The sequence below is a fragment of the Macaca thibetana genome, chromosome 9 (assembly GCF_024542745.1).
Source record: "Macaca thibetana thibetana isolate TM-01 chromosome 9, ASM2454274v1, whole genome shotgun sequence".
Taxonomy (NCBI): Eukaryota; Metazoa; Chordata; class Mammalia; order Primates; family Cercopithecidae; genus Macaca; species Macaca thibetana.
The window spans coordinates 77693222-77707213 of NC_065586.1; positions in this window are offsets into that span (position 1 = coordinate 77693222).

Genomic DNA, 13992 nt, shown 5'->3' on the forward strand with positions numbered 1-13992 from the left:
TTGACATAGCTAATATCCAAACCTTAGCTACTGGCAGAGCTCAAAATTCATGTATATTTATATCCTGAGACTATTTAGTAATAAACATAGCGAGATATAAATGCTACCCTACAATTTAACCTTTAAAAACTTGGCTACATAAAATACTCTAATATGATTTATCTGTTTGGTAGCTAGATGGTGTTTCTGGTATAAAACTACCTGAACATTTCAGCTGGACAGTACAATTCAAATTGACCAATTTTCATGTTCATCATAATCATCCCTCTTTATTAGTGGATATGTGGATTGCACTTAAAGTTTCACATCTCTGTTGATACCAACAGCAAAATGTTGATGCTAGCAAGACAGAAACTAAAACCTTCATAGTTGCATGTGAGATAATTTTTGCTCACAAAATTGGATTGTCTTGCATCACAGACCTGATAAGTGGTAATGCTACAATACTTAGGATTTTCAAAATTTATGCTCTCCTTCTTCTATAAATTTTCCTTATTTAGAAGCAATCAGTTTCATAAGTTCAAAGAAATAGCATACAATTAAGAATGTTTTCTTTGTAATCCAAAGAGAGCTTTTGAAAACAATGAAAATTAGAAAGTTTAACAATGAAAACTTTCTAGTTTTTATTAGATTTATTTAACAATAAAATTTCAATTAAAGGTTTAATAACATAAAAATAATGTCTTTGTGTGTCTTTTGAAACCAGAGACAGAGTAGGCATCTCTCCGAAGCAGAAAATGCATTAGTTAGAAATAAAAAATGATGTCTTCATATACAATTTACTAGCATAAAATTTACTCATCACATCAAAGTTATTGCTGGCTTATAAAATTTTATTATTCAAAATTTGTGGTGTCAACGGAGTGGATCTAATTACAAAATACAAAATTTCTCTTCAAAACTGGAGATTTTTTAGTGTTAAATAAATAAAAGCTCAGAAGAGTAATGACAAAAATGTGTTTGCTAAACTGCTTTTACAAATTTGAAACTATGGATTCATTTTCCCCTTCAATAAAAACAGCAACTTTTGTACGTTAAATATACAGGATAATCTGGGAAATTATTGGGAAATTCTCAGGAAATGGTTTTGTCACTGCATATCTAAATGTAATTACACCAGGAACACATTTTTCAGCTACCTCATGATACAATTCCGGACACCAGTACATTAAAGCAGCATTGAATAAAAAGCCATAATTCACGTGTAGCTACATTTAGTGTCTATGTATGTCTGACATCTGTTGATAAGTTAAATAGATTTCTGTTCAACTCAAGAAACTCAATGCATATAAATACATTTCAATTTCATTGTTAAATAAATAAAATGAACACCAGAAAGTTTTCATTGTTAAATTAAATGTTCTAGTTTTCATTGTTTTTCAAAACCTCTGTTTGGATTACAAAGAAAACATTCTTAATTGTATGCTATTTCTTTTAGCTTATGAAAATTATTGCTTCTAAACATAAAAAAATTGTAGAAAAAGGAGTGCATCAATTTATAGGTCTTCCTGACTTTAAATACTTTTCAAACTTTTTAAATGGTTTCTTCCTTGCTTGTGATATATTCCAAATCCAAAAAATTTTTGTTTTATTTTGCAGTTGTCCCTCACATGAATTCCCTTCAACATACATTTTTACTTTCATTCAGCTTTCTCTTTGTTAAAGCTAAAATGAAGAAGAAGGAGGAGAAGAAGCAGCATAATAGTTTCCAAAATTACTTTAATGATGGACTTCTTGCCTGATAACAATTTAGTATGTGGACACAGTGCTTGATAAATTGGCCAACAGGTGACTTTCAAAGACATTACACTTACATGAATCAGTGTTGGAGAAATTTCAATTAAAGGTTTAATAACATAAGAATACTTGCTTTATGTGTCTTTTAAAACCAGGGACAGAGTAAACACTCTCCAAAGAAGAAAATGCCTTAGTTGGAAACAAAACTCAGTGTCTTCATATACTATTTACTAGCATAAAATTTACTCATCATATCATAGTTATTGTTGGTTTATAAAATTTTATTATTCTAAATTTGTGGTGTCAACAGTGTTCACCTAATTACAAAACACACAATTTCTCTTGAAAATCTCTCCAATCAAGACTAGTAAAAAATGTCCTCTTACCAACCAGTTCTGTTTTATGTTCCCTGAAGCTTGCTGCCTGGAGGCTTCATCTGCATGATAAATCGTTGGTCTTCACAACCTCTTATCTTAACCCAGACATTCCTTTCTATTGATTCTGAGTGTTTCGACAATAACTCTTTCAGCCAACTGCCAATCAGAAAATGTTTTAATCTACCTATGACCTGGAAGCCCCTACTTTCAGTGTCTCAGCTTTCTGGCTCAAACTAATGTACATCTTACATGTATTGATTGATGTCTTATATCTCCCTAAAATGTATAAAACCAAGTTTTAGCCTGACTTCATTGGACACATGTTCTCAGGATCTCCTGAAAGCTGTGTCAGGGGCCTCATATTTGGCTCATAATATATCTCCAAATATTTTACAGAGTTTGACTTTTTTTGTTGACAGTTATACAATTATTACTACAAAGAACATTAATGTTGAGTGCCTGTCTTAAATTCAGTCTGTTTGCTTGGAATTGGGCAGTTTAGAAGAAGCCAGAAAGATTTGTTTTTTTCTTCCCAAATTGAAATGTCTGAAGTAGAAAGTATTTGTAAACTTACTAATCTAATCCTAAAACTTCCTCACTGTCCAGGAGCTCTTTTCACTGTACTTCCTCCCAGATTTGTAGGCCACACCTACAGAGTGAATGATGTAGATATATGAAAGCTACAGATAGGTCACCTATTCTGGGTCATTGGGGATGTTTATTAGAAGTCAAGGTCTACAACTACCAAAGCAAATTATTGTGGATCTAGACCCTTAGAATCTGCATTTTTCAGGTACTCGGTTCTAAAAAACAATAATAAATACCCACTTCTTAGATTACACAGATATTAAAGACAGAGAGACAGGAAAAATTTGCTGAAGTGTTTCCATGCTATATTGTGGGCACAAATAATTCAGATGCCATCCAAGATACTCAGCATTATTTGCTTCTCTACTCAATTATATAAATTTATCTATAATGTATTTGAAAAGGAAGTCACACAATACCTATTCAAATGCCCAAATCCAAAATATTGAAAGCATTAAGGATGTGGAATAAAAAACCTATCTTTCATTTCTGGTAGGAATGCAAAATTATATAACCACTTTGTAAGACAGTTTGGAAGCTTTTTACAAAACTAAACTTCCTTTATCTGATATAGCAGCTGTGCTTTTTCGTATTTATTGAAGTGAGTTATAAATAGGTTCATAGAAAAATCTGCACATGAATGATTATAGCAACTTTTTTTTTATAATTGCCAAAACTTGGAAGTAACCAACATGTTCAGCAGGTGAATAAACTGTGGTATATATGCATCTAATGGGATATCATGCAGAACTTGAAATGAGCTACTGAAAGGACTTTGCCAGCTTGCTTTAGGTAGACTAAGAAACGTCCCCAGAGAACCTCCAACCTACCCCACAATGTGCTTACCCCAGATGTTTTGGGCAAAGGAACTTGCACAGTGGCTAAACATGAGCACCGTGGGAAATTCCGTTCCTTAACACATATGCAGTAAGTGAAATCAATCAATATGGAGTTCAGACTAAGGGTCCGCATGCACACTGGAAGGACGGGGGTGGAGCTGCCAGGAATTCACACCATATACAAATAAGAAACCCAGCCTCATTGACTTTTACATAGAAGTCCTGGTATTCAACTGTGAAAGGGGCAACTGGAAACCTGCTTTCAGGACCCCTCTTTTTGCTGAGAGCTTTCCTTTTGCTTAATAAATTCTACTCTACTCAGGCCGGGTGTGGTGGCTCATACCTGTAATTCCAGCACTTTGGGAGGCCGAGGCAGGTGGATCATGAGGTCAGGAGATCAAGACCATCCTGGCTAACATGGTGAAACCCCATCTCTACTAAACAATACAAAAAAAAAAAAAATTAGCTGGGCGTGGTGGCAGGTACCTGTAGTCTCAGCTACTCGGGAGGCTGAGGCAGGAGAATGGTGTGAACTCAGGAGGTGGAGCTTGCAGTGAGCCGAGATCGTGCCACTGCACTCCAGCCTGGGTAACAGAGTGAGACTCTGTCTCAAAAAACCAAGAAACAAAATAAAATAAACCAATAAATTCTACTCTACTCACTCTTTGATATCCACGCGCCTAATTCTTTCTGACTGTGAGACAAAGACTTGGACCTAACTGAACTCAGGAGCAAAATTCCTGTATCATCACTAAGCCATGTAAAGACACGGAGAAACCAGAAATGCATTTAAAAAGCTAATTTGAAATGGCTATGTGCTGTATGATTTTTGTCTACATGGCATTATGGATAAGGCAACACAGTGGAGAAAGTAAAAAGATCAGTGATTGCCAGGGGCTGAGGTCAGGGAGTAATAAATAGGAAGAATACACAGGATTTTTAAGGCAATGAAACAATTATATGATACTATAATGGGGCATACATGCCATTACACACTTGTCAAAACTCGTGAACTCTAAAATAGCAAGAGAGAACTCTCATGTAAACTGAATTTTCAATAATTACGATGTTTCTCTACAACTTCACAGATTATAACCAATGTTCCACTGTGATTCAGAATGTTGATAGTGGATGGGGCTGTGTGTGTGTGTGACGGAAAGGGGTCACACATGGGAACTCTCTGTATTTTCAGTTCAAATTTGCTGTGAATCTAAACCTTCTCAATGGTTGATTCAGTCAAATGTCGGAGTATTTCTATACCATTGAGAGGTGACAACATGCTAGCAACCCTCGCTCTCTGCGCCTCCTTGGCCTCAGTGTCCACTCTGGCGGCACTTGAGGAGCCCTTCAGCTTGCCACTGCACTGTGGGAGTCCCTCTCTGGTCTGGCCGGGCCGGAGCCAACTCCCTCTCCTTGCAGGGAGGTGTGAAGGGAGAGGCACCAGCGAGAACCCGGGCTGTGCGCTGTGCTCATGGGCCAGAGCAAGTTTCGGGTGGGCATGGGCTCGGAGGGCCCCACACTCGGCACACTAGGCGGACCCTACACTGGTGCCGGAGCAGCCAGCCAGCACCCCTGGCCCCAGGCAGTGAGGAGCTTAGCACCCAGGCCAGCAGCTGTGGAGGGTGCACCAGGTCCCCCAGCACTGCCAGCCCGCCAGCATCACAATCGAATTCTCGCAGGGCCTCAGCAGCCTCCCATGCCCAAGCCCCCTGGCCCCTTGGGCTCCCCAACAGCCAGAGCCTCCCTGATGGGCGCCACCCCCTGCTCCACGGTGCTGCTCCCATCTATGGCCCAAGGGCTGAGGAATGGGGGCATGCAACACGGGACCGACTGACAGATCTGCCCCTGGTCCCAGCAGCATCTACTAGGGCAAGCCAGCTGGCTCTGGGGTCGGGTGGGGCCTTTGAGAACTTTTATGTCCAATCAGCACTTTGTGTCTAGCTCAAGGTTTGTAAACACACCAATCAGTGCTCTGTGTCTAGCTAATCTGGTGGGGACTTGGAGAACTTTTATGTCTAGCTGGAAGATTGTAAATGCACCAATCAGCACTCTGTGTCTAGCTGAGGGATTGAAAACGCACCAATTAGCACCCTGTCAACATGCAGCAATCAGCTCTCTGTAAAACGGACCAATCAGCTCTCTGAAAAATGGACCAATCAGCAGGATGTGGGTGGGGCCAGATAAGGGAATAAAAGCAGGCTGCTCAAGCTAGCAGTGGCAATCTGGTGAGTTCACCTTGCAGCATGTGGAAGCGTTGTCCTTTTTGCTGTTTGCTCTTTGGGTCTAAGCCACTCTTGGGAGCTGCAATACTGAACAAATGTTTGCAGCTTCACTCTTGAAGCCCGTGAGACCACGAATCCACCAGAAGGAAGAAACACTGGACACGTCTGAACATCTGCAGGGACAAACTGCCAACACACCATCTTTAAAGAGCTGTAGCACTTACTACAAGGGTCCACGGCTACGTTCTTGAAGTCAACGAAATTAAGAATCCACCAGTTCCAGACTCACCATGACTAAAAATTTTTTATACATTTGAAAATAACTATGAGAGTGTTTTTATGATTTTAATTATGTGTTGGTAGCACTGATCCAAAAGCTTTTTAAACACATTTTAACTATATGGTTTCTAAATTGTTTTCTAAACTAAGTTATTGTTGAAAATATTAACTTCCAATTTATTTTTATTCTTAGATTTAATAGTCAGAACTTAAAGTATAATCTTTGAAAATATAAGAATGCCTTCCCAGCAGCTTTGTTTACCTACTTAAGCCTCAGCAATGGCGGGCGCCCCTCCCCCAGCCTCGTTGCTGCCTTGCCGGTAGATCACAGACTGCTGTGCTAGCAATGAGGGAGGCCCCGTGGGTATGGGACCCTCCCGGCCAGGTGTGGGATATGATCTCCTGGTGTGCCTGTTTGCTTAAAGCGCAGTATAGGGGTGGGAGTTACCCGATTTTCCAGGTGTTGTGTGTCTCAGTTCCCCTGGCTAGGAAAAGGGATTCCCTTCCCCCTTGCGCTTCCCAGGTGAGGCAATGCCTCACCCTGCTTCAGCTCTCGCTGGTCGGGCTGCAGCAGCTGACCAGCACTGATCGTCCGGCACTCCCCAGTGAGATGAACCCAGTACCTCAGTTGAAAATGCAGAAATCACCGGTCTTCTGTGTCGCTCGCGCTGGGAGTTGGAGACTGGAGCTGTTCCTATTCGGCCATCTTAAGAATGCCTTAAACTTGTCTAGAATATAAGACATCAGTACAAAATATATTCTAGCAATAATTACTGTGCCTGTAGTTAGCATTTTTGGTATTTTCTCTCGTTTCTTATATAGGCTATAATTATTCCTGTCAAGTTCCTATTCATTCCATTCTTGAAAACACAAATTTGCCACTGGACAAAGCTATATTTTAAATATCTAAGATAAAGATTTAGAACATGTGACTCCAGAGAAACTATTTCTCCACTTGTTACACTCATTCATTTCTCTAATAAGGTTGTTTGTGTTTTGATGTTTTTCCTGAACAGAATGATAATTTATTGAATGCCCATGAGAATTCTGGTACTAAGCTAACAAAAGTGGTTGAATGTTAAATTTGCCAAAATAATTGTACACAAAATTGACAGGCTGTAACAATGACAATATCATTATAAACATTTGAGTATTCAATGTAGTTTTTAGATATATTCAGATTACCAGAGAGATCCTAGTAAATAATTAACAAATAAATTAGCTAAGTATTTACATTTTATACTTCCTTGGTATTTTTATCATGATTCAATTTTAGATTTTCCTATAACTTCCTGTTCTTCAATACATAGCATTGGAAAAGTGAAATAAGTGAGATTTGTGATGTTTGGCTGGTAGGTTTTTGAAATATATATATAATGGAAATATCACTTGCATTTGTCTGTTTTCATTATGCTGATAAAAGACACACCCAAGACTGGGAAGAAAAAAAGGTTTAATTGGACTTAGGTTTCCACATGGCTGGGAAGGTCTCAGAATCATGACTGGTGGTGAAAGGCACTTCTTACATGGTGGCAGCAAGAGAAAAATGAGGAGGAAGCAAAAGTGGAAAACCCTGATGAACCCATGAGATCTCGTGAGACTTATTCACTATCATGAGAACAGTATGAGGAAAACTGCCCTCATGATTCAACTTATCTCCCATTGGGTCCGTCTCACAACACGTGGAAATTATGGGAATATTCAAAATGAGATTTGGGTGGGGACACAGAGCCAAAACATATCATCACTGTTCTCTGATGTAACAATAAAATGATAATTTTTATTTTTTCTTAAAATTTTAATACCAGTGTATCATATGGATGTTACCTTTACAAAGAAAGACATGATCAAAAAGGAAAACATAGTTTGTTCTTTGTATATACAGATATGCCAAATTTGGAGATCATTAAGATTCAGGGCATTATTTATGGTCTTTGAAAATCTATAGCGAACTAGGAAACAATTTATTTTTAACTCTGGTATGATCTATAACTTTGGTAAAAGAAAAGACAACCCAGCTGTGTTTGTAAAACAAATTTTAAACTGTCTTTTCTGCTCTTGTGAAAGTATGATTCATTTAATAGCCATAGCCTATTTTCAATGTTGATGCTTTTTGCCAAAAAAAATCCTTGAATATAGATTTAATTTGTCTTATATGAACACAAATAATAACCAAAATGTTTTAAAATTGTGTCTTACTACAAAAAACTGATACATAAGAAATTGTCCCTGCTTCTCAGAAAAGTAACTGATGTAAATATTAGTCAACACTTACATCTGTGTAACATAGGGACATACAAGTTTTGCATATTTAATCAATATTAATGTATGTTCATTTGAATACATGGTCAATATATATATTTTTAGTGTAATCTCCCCAGGACATTTCCAAACATTTTAAAACACTAATAAGTTTAAGAACCACATTTTTGTACTTTTTACCAAAATAATTTTATTTCCTTCTTTTTGTAAAGAGATAGTGATTGTTATATGTGAAATAATCATAGTATTTTCATATCCCTTCTGGACAAAAACTAACCTAAAATATAAATAAGTCCTATCCTCACTTATAACAATTTTTACTTGTTTGTTTTTTCTCTTTAAAGATGAAGTCTTGCTATATTGCCCAGGCTGGACCAAAACTCCTGGGCTCAAGCAATCATCTAACCTCAGCTTCCCAAGATGTTGGGACTACAGTAATGTACCACCAAATCTAGTTTATTCTCTCTTTTTTTAACAGAATCCTATTTTATGTATTCTAAATATAAATATAATCACACAGTATACATTTTTTAAGTTTGACTGTTTTAGCTCATTATTTTTGTGAGATTTTTTGAAAGAACATATTAATGCTTTCATTTTCTGTGCTGTATAGCATCACCATTCAATAAACTGTTTTGCAATAATACACATTTTTTATGTGACACTGTCCAATATATTAGCCACTAGCCTCTCATATCTATTGAGCCCTGGAAATGTGGCTAGTCATACTGGCTGACTTAGGTTTTAATTCTCTTTAATTTTAAATATTTTAAATTTAAGTGTCTACATGTAATGACTACAATATTTGAAAACAGACTTGTCAAATTTCATTTGTATGAATGTGTCGGAAGATCTATTTTACTACTAAGTTTTTAGATTGTTTCTTACTAGGGGCCAGTATAAATATTTGATAAGAATATTATCATACATGTTTTAAGTAAATGTATGTATATACCCCTTATAGAATATGTTTTAACTCAGCTTCAGTAGATTATGCTAAATGCTTTCCATAGTGTTCCTTCAAATTTACATATCTACTAGCAATATGAAAGACCCAATTTCTCCACATCAATGTTTTTGTTTGACAAGTATTGCCTATTTGTTTCATTTTAGTCATTCTTCTGGGTAATGCATATTGTATTATATAGTTAAATTGTTTTCTGCGTGCCTTTCAGTCACACTGATATTTAAGCACCATTGTTCGCTTTCTTCTTAAATGAATAATAATTATTATTTTACCTTCTTTTAATAATTTTTGAGAAATTCTGCCTGTTTATTGTGTAAATAGATTCACCTCTCTTGTCTTTCTCAGGGATATTTTAAATTTCATTTTTTCATATTTTTATTACGTATTGACTGAATAATGTGCTATTTTCATTTGATTGTTTCTGAGTGTTTATACTTTAATGCCATATCTGAAAATAAAATAGTTACAAAATGCCTTTAAATAATTTGCATATTTTTCACTGCTTTGAATGGGACTATGGTTCTCTCTGTTATTCTAATAGCCTCAAGAAAATTTCAAATAACTGGAGATATAACATGAAAAATTTGTCAACCTTATCAAGAGCAACAACACTGACTAGGTGATGTTTTTTCATTACTCTGTATGTCCTTTGGTGACAGCTCTCTGAATCCTAAATCTCCTCCATTAAGATTCTCTAAATCATCTCCAAATATTTTGATATGCATATTTATGTTTTCTTGCCATACTATTGACAACCATTGAAAATATTCAAAATAAATTATATCTGGAAATAAGCCTCTGGTAGCTTAAAGTCTGTTTGGGTAGCAAACATATGTCCATAGCAGTAATAATACAAGGCAATCAACATCTGGAAATTCTTAGGGATAAAAACATTCCACATAGTATATTGCTAAACTACTTTGTACCTCTGCTTCTAAATTGTAGTTTGGATATAATAAGAATACTCATCACATAGAGCTGGGAGTTATTGTAAGGATTAAATAAGGTGTGCCTACAGAGTGCTTAAAACAGTGCCTGGTATGGACATAGTAAGTACTTAGTAAGTGCTAGTCTTTACCATTGTTTTTACTGATTCTTATAACAATACCATTAACAGCAGTAAATGGTATTTGGTTTATATTTGAGAAGATTGGAAAAGGCTTTGCAAGAATTGGTAGTTGTATGAGTTTGCTTCAGCGGCCATAACAAAATACACCAGACTGTATGGCATAAACAGCATAAATTTATTGTATTACTGTTTTGAAGCCTGGAAATTAGAGATCAGGATGCCAGCATGATCTCTTTTTGGTATGTTTCCTCTTCCTGGCCTGGAGACTGTCACCTCCTTGCTATGTACTCATATGGCATAGAGAGATGAAGTGAGCAATGTGTTTGCTTTCTCTTCTTTTAAGAGTAGTAATCCCATGTGAAAAGATTTCCAATCCCGTGTTTTCATTTATACCAGATTACCTCCCAAAGTGGCACATCACTAAATACATCACACTGGGAGCCTTCGGTTCAACATGTGAATTTTGAAGGAATGCAGTCCACTACATGGTAGTAGTTAAGCTTCATTTTCAAGGGTTAATACAATTTAGAACTTTGACTGATAGAAGAGACCTTCTTGCAAAAGATCCAGGTGTGTAGATGGAAACAAATCTGATAAATCAATTTATATTCCAGAAAAAAAATGCCACATAAAAGCCTCATTTTCTCATTATTGATACCAGTATTAATATCATCAACACCTAGTATTAACAACAGTAACAATAATAACAATCTACAATTATCAGGTGCCTACTAATTACTTGTGAAGAAGAGAGCTTTAACAATTCTCTTAGCTAAGAAAAATGTTAAAGATTTAGACAGGCTTCTCCTGCCCTGACCTCTCTTTCACCTCTGTTTTTATAGCTGGTCTAACCAACTTGTAAATTGTTTCTCTGCTCCTTTGAGATATAAATCTTTTTAAATGCTTCTTGCTAATGTTACAACTCAGACCTGTCTTTCTCAAGGACCTGTGAATGATCCTTTTGAAATGTAACCATTAAGAAAGCTAGTACTCCTGTTTCCCAGTCTCCATGGGAGGGTAAGTGCCAAACTTCAGTAGATTCCTTCCTTCAAGATGTACAAACTACATCCAGTTACAATGATAAAAGAAAGTTTACTTTTCCTATGGGTAAAGCCAATTAGCAAATACAGATGGCCTATGACCCTTCTGATTCAGGCTCTTAAATATACTCCACTATTTGTTTCAGTGGAGTTAAGTTCAGACTCCATTCCACCCTTTCTCCCCTATTGCAATAGATTTTAACAAAATCTTACTTCCCTATTTATTTTGACCAGTGGAATTTCTGCTTTGTCGTCTGTTGCTGCGCTATTTACGTATAATAATAGGCATTTATATAGTCATCTTAGTCGTCCTAGGAGTAAATAACTGTTTAATCTCCACTTTTAAAGTGGAAGACATAGAGTTAGACTAATAGAAATTAAGGAAAGGTCTCAAATTCACTTGTATCGCAAAAAGTGAAGCCAACTTTTTTATCTCAGCAAATTGACTCTACTGACTTAACCAACATTCTACACGGCTTCCTTTACAATCATTAGCTTGAGCTGCAAGAGGAGAAATATAGCAAGGATAACAGTTCATAGCTCTTTTTTTCTATCATTAAGTTGCTAGCAGACCCCACCTTTCCTCCTACAGTTCTACTCAGTGATAATTTCTTAATTATCCCTCTTTAGTTGTTTATATGCCAGCCTCATAGGACAAAAACTTATTTCTAAAAGTATAATTATTATCTACTTCCTTGCTCAATGCATGTAGAAATTCTCCACAGAACTGGAAGTTGCCTACACAATAATAACCAGTTTATTGAGTTTACGATAATGACAGCTATAATTTCTTTAATATTAGGACTGAGTTGTACCATAGTTGTGTGAGTATGTTATATGTATGTGTGTGTATATGTTTACAATATAATGTCTTTCATTTTAAGAAAGTAAATTAAAATGGTTAAAAAAGATTAGATAAATTACCTTTTTATATTAATTTACTTAGTAGGCCTTTCTCATGCACAGGCACTTATATTGTGTAACTGGCATCCATTTGCAAGAAATATATCTTTTATTATGGTATTTCAGGTATATAAGAAGGGGAAGAATGCCACATTTATAGGATATAATGATTAGGTAATGAAGTATAAATGATGCATATCAGATGATAAATTACTGTCCAGATCTCAAATTAAAATTGAATTACAGTCTGTCTACTGATTAACTCAGACATGTTAGAGAATGATTGGTCCAGTATTACAAGCAGCACAAGTATTTTGGGTAAGGAAACATAGTAAAAAATGAATTATGTTAAGCTGATAGCCTAGCATGTTACATAAAATAAGCATAACAAATAACAGATGAAATTTATGTAAATGTGAGAGATAAACTATATATGTTAGATTATAGGTTAAATTAGGAGCTCTATTTTTTCTTATAACACAGAATGCTGAATTAAATGTTTAAAATTTTAATAAAGATTTGTTTTTTCATAAAGGTTTAAAGATCTTAAAGATATTATATGGATCATATTTAAATTACAGAATAATGTGATGTTTATTTCTTAAAAGATAAAAATGAATGTATAACATTTTACAAGTTTTTATATTGCAATGAGAGTCACAATCTGTGAACAATATACCAGCATATTGCTTCAGGGCATGACTATCAAGAGTCAAATTCTGATTACTAGGTGTTATGCGTGCCCAAATTTGAGTGGGTAATTTTTATCTCAATGGCATCATTTGTATTCAGTTCATCCATTGACATTTACCTTGGATGTTGACTTACCCTCCAAAGGAAATTATCAATTCAGGAGAAAAATGAAGGCTCAGGCATTGTAAAGCTCCCACTGCAACACATAAAGCTCCACTACCAGCAAGATAGCTTCAGCCAAAGCACTTAATTCCTTCTTGATCATTTGACAAAGAACAAATTTAAAGCTAGGGACTTAACTTAGAATTGATTTTTGCATCACTGGGACAAATTAAGAAGTTGTTCACAATGTTTAAACTGGATGGAAAAAGCAAAGAAAATGCTGAATAAAAGGACCCATGTGCTCTACATTCATTAAATACATGATAATAAAATATTTTTGAAGGTTAAATACTTAATGGTGAAGGAATTTTTGCATTGTGATGCACGGCAGTGAAAAAAAAATAATTAATTTATGAGAAGTCGCATCACTTTTTCTATGCTTAGAGATGGCCCACCTTGAAACTGAACCTCTTTGATCAGGAAAATATATGTCAATTCTTCCACACACATCTGTGTGAATTCAATTGTGTGGGGAAAACTACAAATGTAGAATGTATGTTTTGTATCATGTCTTTAATAAAACACATTATATAAGTATATATACGCAGAATTGTGACTTTACAAACTTAGAATTTTATCACCCATTCTGTGCTTCCATTCCATAGATTTTGCCTATAAATTCTCCTTCATTCTTAGAAGACTGTGTGTGTGTGATGTGAACTTATGTGTGTGTTATTGTGTTAATATTCTCATCAAAATGTGTCTTTACAGAAGTTCTGAAGCTGAGACTGTCCTAGAATAAGAGGGATATATGGGGCTGGCATTTTTCTACTTGTCACATTGGAGTAAATATAGTGAGGCACTAGATTGGCATATCCAGTGTTGTCTGGACTAACTAAATTGACCATGTCTTG